This window comes from Macaca thibetana, chromosome 10 (assembly GCF_024542745.1).
Source record: "Macaca thibetana thibetana isolate TM-01 chromosome 10, ASM2454274v1, whole genome shotgun sequence".
In the NCBI taxonomy this organism is placed as follows: Eukaryota; Metazoa; Chordata; class Mammalia; order Primates; family Cercopithecidae; genus Macaca; species Macaca thibetana.
This window is the reverse complement of record NC_065587.1, coordinates 29,333,778-29,343,157: the sequence shown is the minus strand read 5'-3', so window position 1 is coordinate 29,343,157 and position 9,380 is coordinate 29,333,778.

The following is a 9,380-nucleotide window of genomic DNA, read 5'->3' as shown; positions in this document are numbered from 1 at the left end:
AAATTGTATGGATTCGAAGTGTACAATTCATACACATTGATCTACATATACCTTGTTTGATGATTAATCAAATTAGTTAACATATCTTTCACCACAGTAGTCAACGTGTGTGTGTGTGTGTGTGTACACTTAAGATACGCTCTCTTAGCAAATTTCAATTAATAATACGGCATTATTAACTACAGTTACTATGCTGCGTATTAGAGCCTCAGGACTTACCATCTTATAACTAAAATTTTGTAGCGTTTGACCACCATCTCTCATTCCTCCCACCCACAGCCCCTGGGAACTACCATTGTACTCTGCCTCTATATGTTCCACTTTTTGTGTTTACTTTTTCCCTTTCCTTTATCTTTTTTTTTGCATTTATTGTATTACCAAACAATGTCAAAAGAGTTCCACTTTTTAGATTCCACATATTATTAGCTCATACAGTATTTGTCTTTCTGCATCTGGCTTATTTCACTTAGTGTAATTTCCTCCAGGTTCATTTGTATTTTTGCAAATTGCAAGATTCCCTTCTATTTAATGATTGGTGATGTCTGTCTGCAATATTTGAAAAAAAAATGCAGGTCACATGAATGATTGTCTAATGTAATTCTATTACTGTAAAATCGTGTATGACCATAACATTCACTCATTCATTGCTTCACGTTCTTTATAATTGTATGCCATATTCCTGGGGCTCTACTAGGCCTGGAATGGGGAGTAGGAGTTACAAGGTTCCTGGGATATCAGTGATTCATATTTGTGAACGTCTTAGGTAAGTGGGTTAACATGTACAGAAAATGGTTACTAAAATGGTAACACTGTTTATTATAAAATACTTTTCTATATTCTCTTGAACTTTTTTTTTTTTATCATTTATTCGTCTGCTTCAGTTGCCATAACAAAATATCACAGACTGGATAGATTAAACAACAGAAATTTATTTCTCACAGTTCTGGAGGCTGGGAAGTCCAAGATCAAGGTGCCAGCAAAGTAGGTGTCATTCTGAGGCGTCTTCTCTTAGCTTATAGGCTGAGGCCATTTGGCGTTGTGCTCACGTGACCCCTTTGTGCGCATGTGTGGAGAGACAGTGTGGGTGTTTCTTCTTATAAGGATGCTGATAGTATCTGATGAGAACCCAACCCTTGTGACTTCACTTAATCTTAATTACTTCCTTAGAGGCCCCATCTCCACATACAGCCACAATAGGGGTTAGGGCTTCAACATATGAATTTGTGGCAGGGGGACGTGCACATTCAGTTCATAAACGTATCATGATTTTTTGTTTCCTTGACCAGCAATGAAAACAGAAGTATCTTCAGTTTGGAAAGTGAGAGTCAACCTGTGCTGAATTAGAGTAATGACAAGAGATACTTTAAAAGACTGCAATGAGGGAAGCAAGGGAGGGGTATGCATTTGACAGTCTGTTCTGCTCTGCTCCTGGAACTGAAAGAGGCTGAGTCGGGACTAACCTTTGCACGGGTGACATAGAGAACTGAGATAGAAAAATATGTGATTTTTCTATGACCACCTAAAATAAACCTGGAGTTGAAGGGGCCAGAAGTCTCAACCTAACCATTCTGGGGAAAAAAATCATAGAGACCTTGCTGATTAATGGAAACACTTTGCCTTTCGATTTTCTAAGCAGGCGAATGCAAGGAGTTTGTGAACTTTACTGCTGTTTTAGTTTTCTTCAGGTGAAGACACTGACAGTAAGAAAAGACAAACCATGGGTCCAAGACAGAGTGGTCAAGTCAAGAAGAAACTCAGGCTGTGTAGTCCTGGTGCAAGGCTCCAGCGTGGGGCCACTCTGGCTGGCTGTGCTCCCATGACACTTAGTGCACACTGGGCTCCTGACTTAATAACACGTGCCTGAAGTGGCCCCTGATTCCCAATCTGTCACAGGATTCAGCAGATGCACAAGAGGCGACAGTGGAAGGTCTTGGAGAGAATTCAGAATGGCTTGCCTATGTTCCCATCACTATGTGTCCTAATGGGAGAATCACCACTTTGGAAAATTCTTTTGGAGGCCAGGCGCGGTGGCTCATGCCTGTAATCTCAGCGCTTTGGGAGGCTGAGGCAGGCAGATCACCTGAGGTCAGGAGTTCGAGACCAGCCTGGGCAACATAGTGAAACCCCATCTCTAATAAGAATACAAAAATTAGCCTGGTGTCGTGGTGCACATCTGTAGTCCCAGCTACCTGGGAGACTGAGGCAAGAGAATTGCTTGAACCTGGGAGGCAGAGGTTGCAGTGAGCCGAGATGGCACCACTGCACTCCAGCCTGGGCAACAGAGTGAGACTCTGTCTCAAAAAAAAAAAAAAAAAAAGAGAAAAATTATTTTGTGGGTAGCTGTGAATGAGCTCAGAGGAAAGGCAGGAGCCTTCAGGTAGGGAGCAGCATGATTCCACCCCAGATTGAGGCCTTCTGGGTGTACAAAGGGCAGGAGGATCCTCCCCAGGTATGTGAGAGGAAGGGAAGATGAGGCGTTTGGGTCAGGGAACACACTAGAAATCCAGATGCTCACTGATGGATGGTGCTTGGCATCTCTGTGTTCTACCAATTGAGCCTCAAAGCAACTTTGGAAGAGGATTTATGCCCTCCACACCCTTCCAGTCTGGGCCAGGGCATCTGCACACTCCCCTGGGTGTAGGCCTCCAGGGCTTGGAGCAAAGGAAGAGCTAAGAATTGTCAGTGCTCAGGAGGCAGATTTTCAGGGAGGATCCTCTTGCATCTCAGGACATGAGAGGAGCTAAGAGAGCCTTGAGTGTCCTGTCCCAATGCTGGGGTCTCAGAAGGCAGCTCTGGGGCATCTCCACCATGTCTGACTTCTGCTGCCTCAAACCTTTCACCCTCAGGGCAAGAGTCCTCAAGGAAGAGCACCTGGGCACCTGGGTTGACTCTTCCTCTCTCCTCTGCTGGTTCACCTGGGGTCATGCTCTGACCTAATCTCCATCTGCATTTCTTTCTTCTCTCAGGGGCCTGAGCTCAGCCTCGACTTAGCCTCCCTCAGTGTCTGGGACTTTGGGATAAACAGTCACCATCTTCTGCACTGGAAGCAGCAGTGACCTTGAGGGTTCTAACCATATCTCTTGATACCTATAGTGCCCAGGAACTGCCCCCACACTCCTGATTTATTATGTCCAGTCTCAACCCTTAGGGCTTGATTTTCAGTCTCTAGGTCTGGCAACACAGCTTTCCTGGCCATCTTTGTCCTCTAGCCTGAAGATGGGCCTGACAGTCACTGTTTGTTCTGGGACAGCCATAGCATTTTACCCAGATGTGTTCCAAGTCCATGGGGAACAGAGACCAAATCTGCCATGAGTGACCAGTGTCACGGGGCTTCACACCAGCCAGGCAGTCAGATGGTGGTGTTTGCTTTCATTTCTGCTCATCATCCCAAGGGTATGGACACTTCAGGAATGGGACCCTATGCAACTCTCATTGCTCTTAATAATGATGTGGGAAAGAGAACCCATCTCCCGGGGGACTTGGCTTTGCAAAAATGAAAATAAAAACTCTCTCCTTCCTCTGTGCAGTGAATGACCTCTGAATGCAGCCTTGGTCTCCGTCTTCACTGGCAAGGTTGGAGGAAGAACAACAGATTCTTATTGCACTTAGACAGCTCAGGGGCCACTTCATCTGAAGATGTCCATCAGTGTGAGCCCAGGTATTCCTGTACTCAATGATTGAGGTCTCGCTCTTTACCTCGTCTCCACCTGTCTGACCAAAGTGACCAAGATGATTCAGGTTTTAGTTTTCTCTTGCTGTGTAACAAATTTCCATAAACCTAGCACCTTAAAATAATACCCATTTATGATCTCCCAGCTTTCCTGGATCAGAAGTGTGGGATCAGCTTAGCTGAGTCGTCTGTTCAGGGTCTTCCCAACCTGAAATCGGGGCATTGGCTTGGCTACGTTTTCATCTGGAGGCTCAACTGAGGAAGAATCTGTTTCCAAACTTATTGGCAGAACTCGCTTCCTTGCTGCTGTATGATTGAAGCCAGGGTTTTGGGGGGCTATTTGCCGTCAGTGCCGTTAGCTCCTAGAGCTCCTAGAAGTCACTCGTAGCTCATTTGCCATTTTATGTAACCTAATGAAAAGAGAGACATTTCATCACCTTTGCCATATTTATTGGTTAGGAGCCAGTCACAGGTTCTTCTTGAATTCAAGTGAAGAGATTGTGCAAGGATATGACTTATTTGGGGTAACCATAGGGTATATCCTCAGTAATTGTGTGCAGTGAGGACTAGGGGAGGAGATTCTAATTATACAGAGAAGACTTGTGCTTTCTGTTGAGAAGTTAAGAAGACATCCTTTACTTTTTAAGACACTGTTATTTTATTCATTGATTTTTAGTGGTGTTCTAGAAAGTAGATTTTCCAAGCGTAAACCACAATAATAAAATGGCAGAGCTGATGACAGTTCAAATGCTATTAGATGGGTATGCTGATCTAGGTTTAGAGCCAAGGGATGGAGTAGTGTCTCTTGGTCTCCACTGTGGAGAGGCCCCTTGGGAAAACCTACCACCCTTATTTATTCTCACTCCATGCCTGGCCCCATGGTCTCTGCTTGGTCTGGCCTATACTACTAAAAATACACTTCAGTAATGATACCTGTCTTGTGTTTCTCTACACTTTGTCTATTTGCAGTGGACAGCATACTACATGCTGATATCAAAAATTATTCCAGCAAATTCAAAAATAAGACAGTAAAAAGAAAAGACAGTTTTACAGTGGAAGAGACAGAAATGAATATTTGCACTTATGGTTGATTTAGCTGTTAAATCTAAGAGAACCAACTGAGAATGAGTATAGAGAGAAAGAGGTGGTTGCTGCATACTAACCATTACTAGTGTGAGATACCAGGGGAGCTAGGATGGCCTCCTCCTCCTCCTCCTCTTCCTTCTCCTGCCTCTCCTCTTTTTTCTTTTTTTGGTAAATATCTTTCCTAGACCGGTGGTTCTCAAACCTTTTGGTCTCATAACCTAATCATCTTCCAGAGGCCCTACCTCCAAATACCATTGCATTAGGGGTTAGGTTTCAACATATGAATTTTGGGGGGACAGGAATATTCAGTCTAGAATACTATTTTAAGAAAAGGAGGACACACAGGTCACATGATAGTGGCTTTTAAAAATTAGATGTGGACAGCTCTTGTTTTTGGAATATGTCAGTGTACTGCTGTGTAAAGCATCCTGGGAACAACACCTCAGAATGTTTCCTGTCTGTGCCTCAGTAAAACTTGAAGGCTGGTAGGGTAGCCTGAGTCATGGCCTTCAGTGGCATCCAGGTGCTAATTCCTGGGACCTGTGAATACTGCCTGTCTTCATCCATTTTGCATTGCTGTAAAGGAGCAATTGCTGTAACTGAAGCTGGGTAATTTATAAAGAAAGGAGGTTTATTTGGCTCAGGGTTCTGCAGACTGTACAAGAAGCATGGTGCCCACATCTACTTCTGATAAGGACCTCAGAAAGCTTTCAATTTGGTGGAAGGGGGGAGGAGGCATCACATGGCAAGAGGCAGGACAAGAGGGAGAGGAGAGGTGCCATGTTCTTTAAACAACCATCTCTCTCATGAACGAACTCTCTAATCTCCGCAGGGAGGGCACCAAGCTATTCATGAGGGATTTGCCCCCATGACCCCAAAACTTCCCACCTTATTTTTCTTTTTCTCAAGCTCTGGGAGCATAGAACACAACACAGGATTTGGAGGGGACAAATATCCAAGCTATATCATTACCTTATATGACAAAAGGGGTTTTGCAGATATAATTAAGGATCTTGAGGGAGACATTATAGTGGATTATCCAGTGGGCCCTAAATGTAATCACAGGTGTCCTTTTAAGAGGGAAGCAGAAGGAGATTTGAGGACAGAAAAGAAGGAGACATGAACAGCGGTTGGATGATGCAATTACAAGCCAAGGAATGCCAGCAGTATCTAGCAGCTGGAAGAGTCAAGGAAACAGATTCTCCCCTGGGACCTCCAGAAGGAACCAGTCCTGCTGATAATTTTATTTCAGTTCTGTAAGCCTTCTTTTGGACTTTAGATTCTCAGAACTGTAAGAAAATAAATTGCTGTTATTCTAAGCCCCTAAGTTTTTGACAACTTGTTACAGCAACAATGGGAATCTAATATAGCTAAGGTACCATACATTTTGACATCTTCTGTACATATGGTACCTTTCTGATTTGTGCTGTGCAAGGATTCCTTGCCCTCTCACTGGTAAACCTTGGTATACAGGAAATTATTTTTGTACATTATGTAAACTGATTACATAGGAGAAACCATCTGTTTACTTCCTTCAGGAAGTACCTGGCACCTTCTAGTGCTTTCTCTTGTGGACCACAGATGATGGAGGCTGGGCCCTAATCCAGCACACACCTCCAGTCTGGTGGACTTCTGGTCCAGTTATGTACCTACAGGTATTTTATTGATGTTATTCTTCCTCTGATGACACGCTGATTTCAAAGCATGCCTAAAACAAAAGACATGGGATCTTTGAAGTCCCTTCCCCCAAATATCTGAGGCTTTTCCCCAATTGAGCAGCAGTTCGCATGTTTGTAATTTTTAAATGTGTTAGGCATTTTATTGGAAATGTTTTATGTGCTTCACACTCCACAGGACTTTACTCCCAGCTCATTGATTGAGGAAAGTGAAATCTGCCATTTGCTGATGGGCCAATGTCAAGGCCAATGTCCCAGGTCACCTGTCAGGACAAAAGTGTGATGCAGCCAGAAGTCAGCCCTCACCTGCAAATGCTCTCCTGAACTTGCCTACTCTGGAGGGATCTGCTCACCAGGCAGATTCCAAGTGATGCCCAAAGCACTCCCTAATAAAATTCTGTGTGCTCATCTCCGCCTTAACATCTGTTTCCAGGAGACCCAGCTTGTGACCATTGTTTCCAGGAAGATTACCAATTGTCTCTGTTTGCCCTGGACCGAAGGTTTTCCCAGGACATAGATCTTTCAGTGCGAAAACCGGGCAGTCCTGAGTTATCCTAGGACCAGGAATGTCTGAGAAAGGAGACACTGAGAGATGGGATTCTGGAGCAATGGAGACCCCAATATGCTGGAGTCGGAGGTAGAGGTGCGGGGGTAGGTGTGCATATAGCCCCTACCATGGTGGAACAATGCAGTATGTAAACTTTTTACTAGTGGTGAATAGGGATGATTTACCTATAGGAGGAAATGAAAAAGCAGGGCCATGAGTCAGACATTTGAGAGATACCGAGGGAACCTGCCCCCGATGGTTAACATGGGTTCTTTTCTATTCCCTAAGCATCTCGGCTGGTTTGAGAAATAAAGGGAAAGAGTACGAGAGAGAAATTTAAAGTTGGGTGTCTGGGGGAGACATCACATGTTGGCAGGTTCCATGATGCTCCCTGAGCCATAAAACCAGCAAGTTTTTATTAGCGATTTTCAAAACGGGAAGGAGTGCACAAATAGGGTGTGGGTCACAGAGATCACATACTTCACAAGGTAATAAAATATCACAAAGCAAGTGGAGGCAGGGTGAGATCACAGGACCACAGGATGGGGCAAAATTAAAATTGCTAATGAAGTTTCGGGCACACATTGTCATTGATAACATCTTATCAGGAGACAGGGTTTGAGAGCAGACAACCTGTCTGACCAAAATTTGTTAGGTGGGAATTTCCTTGTCCTAATAAACCTGGGACAAGGAAACTGGGGCTTATTTCATCCCTTTGGCTTCGACCGTAAAAGGCAGCCGCCTCAAGGGGGCCGTCTGTAGACCTACCCTCAGGGTGCATTCTCTTTCTCAGGGATGTTCCTTGCTGAGAAAAAGAATTCAGCGATATTTCTCCTATTTGCCTTTGAAAGAAGAAAAATATGGCTCTGTTCCATCCGGCTCACTGGCAGTCAGACTGCGAAGTCTTATCTCTCTTGTTCCCTGAAGATTGCTGTTATCCCGTTCTTTTTTCAAGCTGCCCAGGTTTCATATTGTTTAAACACGCATGCTCTCTAAACAATTTGTGCAGTTAACACAATCATCACAGGGTCCTGAGGCGACATACATCCTCCTCAGCTTACGAAGATGATGGAATTAAGAGATTAAAGTAAAGACAGGCATAGGAAATCACAAGGGTGTTGATTGGGGAAGTGATAAGTGTCCATGAAATCTTCACAATTTATGTTCAGAGATTGCAGTAAAGACAGACGTAAGAAATTATAAAAGTATTAATTTGAGGAACTAATAAATGTCCATGAAATCTTCACAATTTATGTTCTTCTGCCATGGCTTCAGCAAGTCCCTCCGTTCGGGGTCCCTGACTTCCCGCAACAGAGAGATGTGAAGAAAACAGAATATTAAAGGAACCAATTCCACAGCTTCCTCTGTTGGAACAGTGTGGTAGCACTGACACTAAGTGTGATTGATGATTTGCAAAAGATAAAAGGCTGGAATGATTAATTAGCAATGAAAAACTAGAAGTTGTGGGGAAACAAGGCTCCAGCTCTATCCTCTTATGGTACCAGCTGGGCTCAAGAATTAATTGACACAAAACAGATTCACAGGAGAAAAAGCATACGAATTTACTTAATACAGGTTTCACATGGCACAGGAGCCCTCACAAGGAAATGAAGACCCAAAGAAGCAGTTAGAGTCAGTTACGTATATAATGAATTGGTCAAAGAATAGTCGGTTGTGAAGAAGCAACTAAAATATGTGAAGAAAAAAAAACAAAACCCAGAATCTGGTGTATCCGGATAGGACTCCACTCTGATGACAGGTTTCTTGGGCCAAGGTTCCTTTGAGTCCCATCCAACTTCTTCCCAGCTGCTGAGAAGAAAAAATCTTTTTGAGGCTTCTGGAATTTTCCCAGTCCACACTGATTTTGCTTAAAAGATAAAAGTTATTATAATAAGGTCGTTCAGAAGTATCTCAGTTTTGACTTCTCATCCTTGAGGATAAGAATGTTGCTTTTCCTTCTAGCATAGGGAGGGACAGCGTTTTTCACATGGGACTTTTGTCTTCTGCTTTTAAGAAACAGAAAAGAGGGCAGAATGATCTTTTTGCAATTGGTGTTTTCAAGTGCCTTTTACTTAAATAGTCAATTTGCTAGACTGGTATATTTTTAATTCCATCAGAGTGCAAGCCAAAAAGCTTCCTCCTGGACTGAAAAAGCTTTTTGGCTTGCACTCTTTCTCTGGGCCTGAGCCTTCCCTACCCTCTCATCTGCTTGGACAGAGGACAGGGGAGACTGAGGCCCAGGGCTTCATCCTAAGTGTAGCAGACAATTAGGACCCTGACAGGGTAACATTGGGGTACTGAGTCACGGGATGAGGCCATCTGGAGTCATGCATCTGAAAATCTTGATGTCCTTGAATTTTCCAAACCTGCAGAAGTGGCCTTCCCTTACTCATTGAAGCCC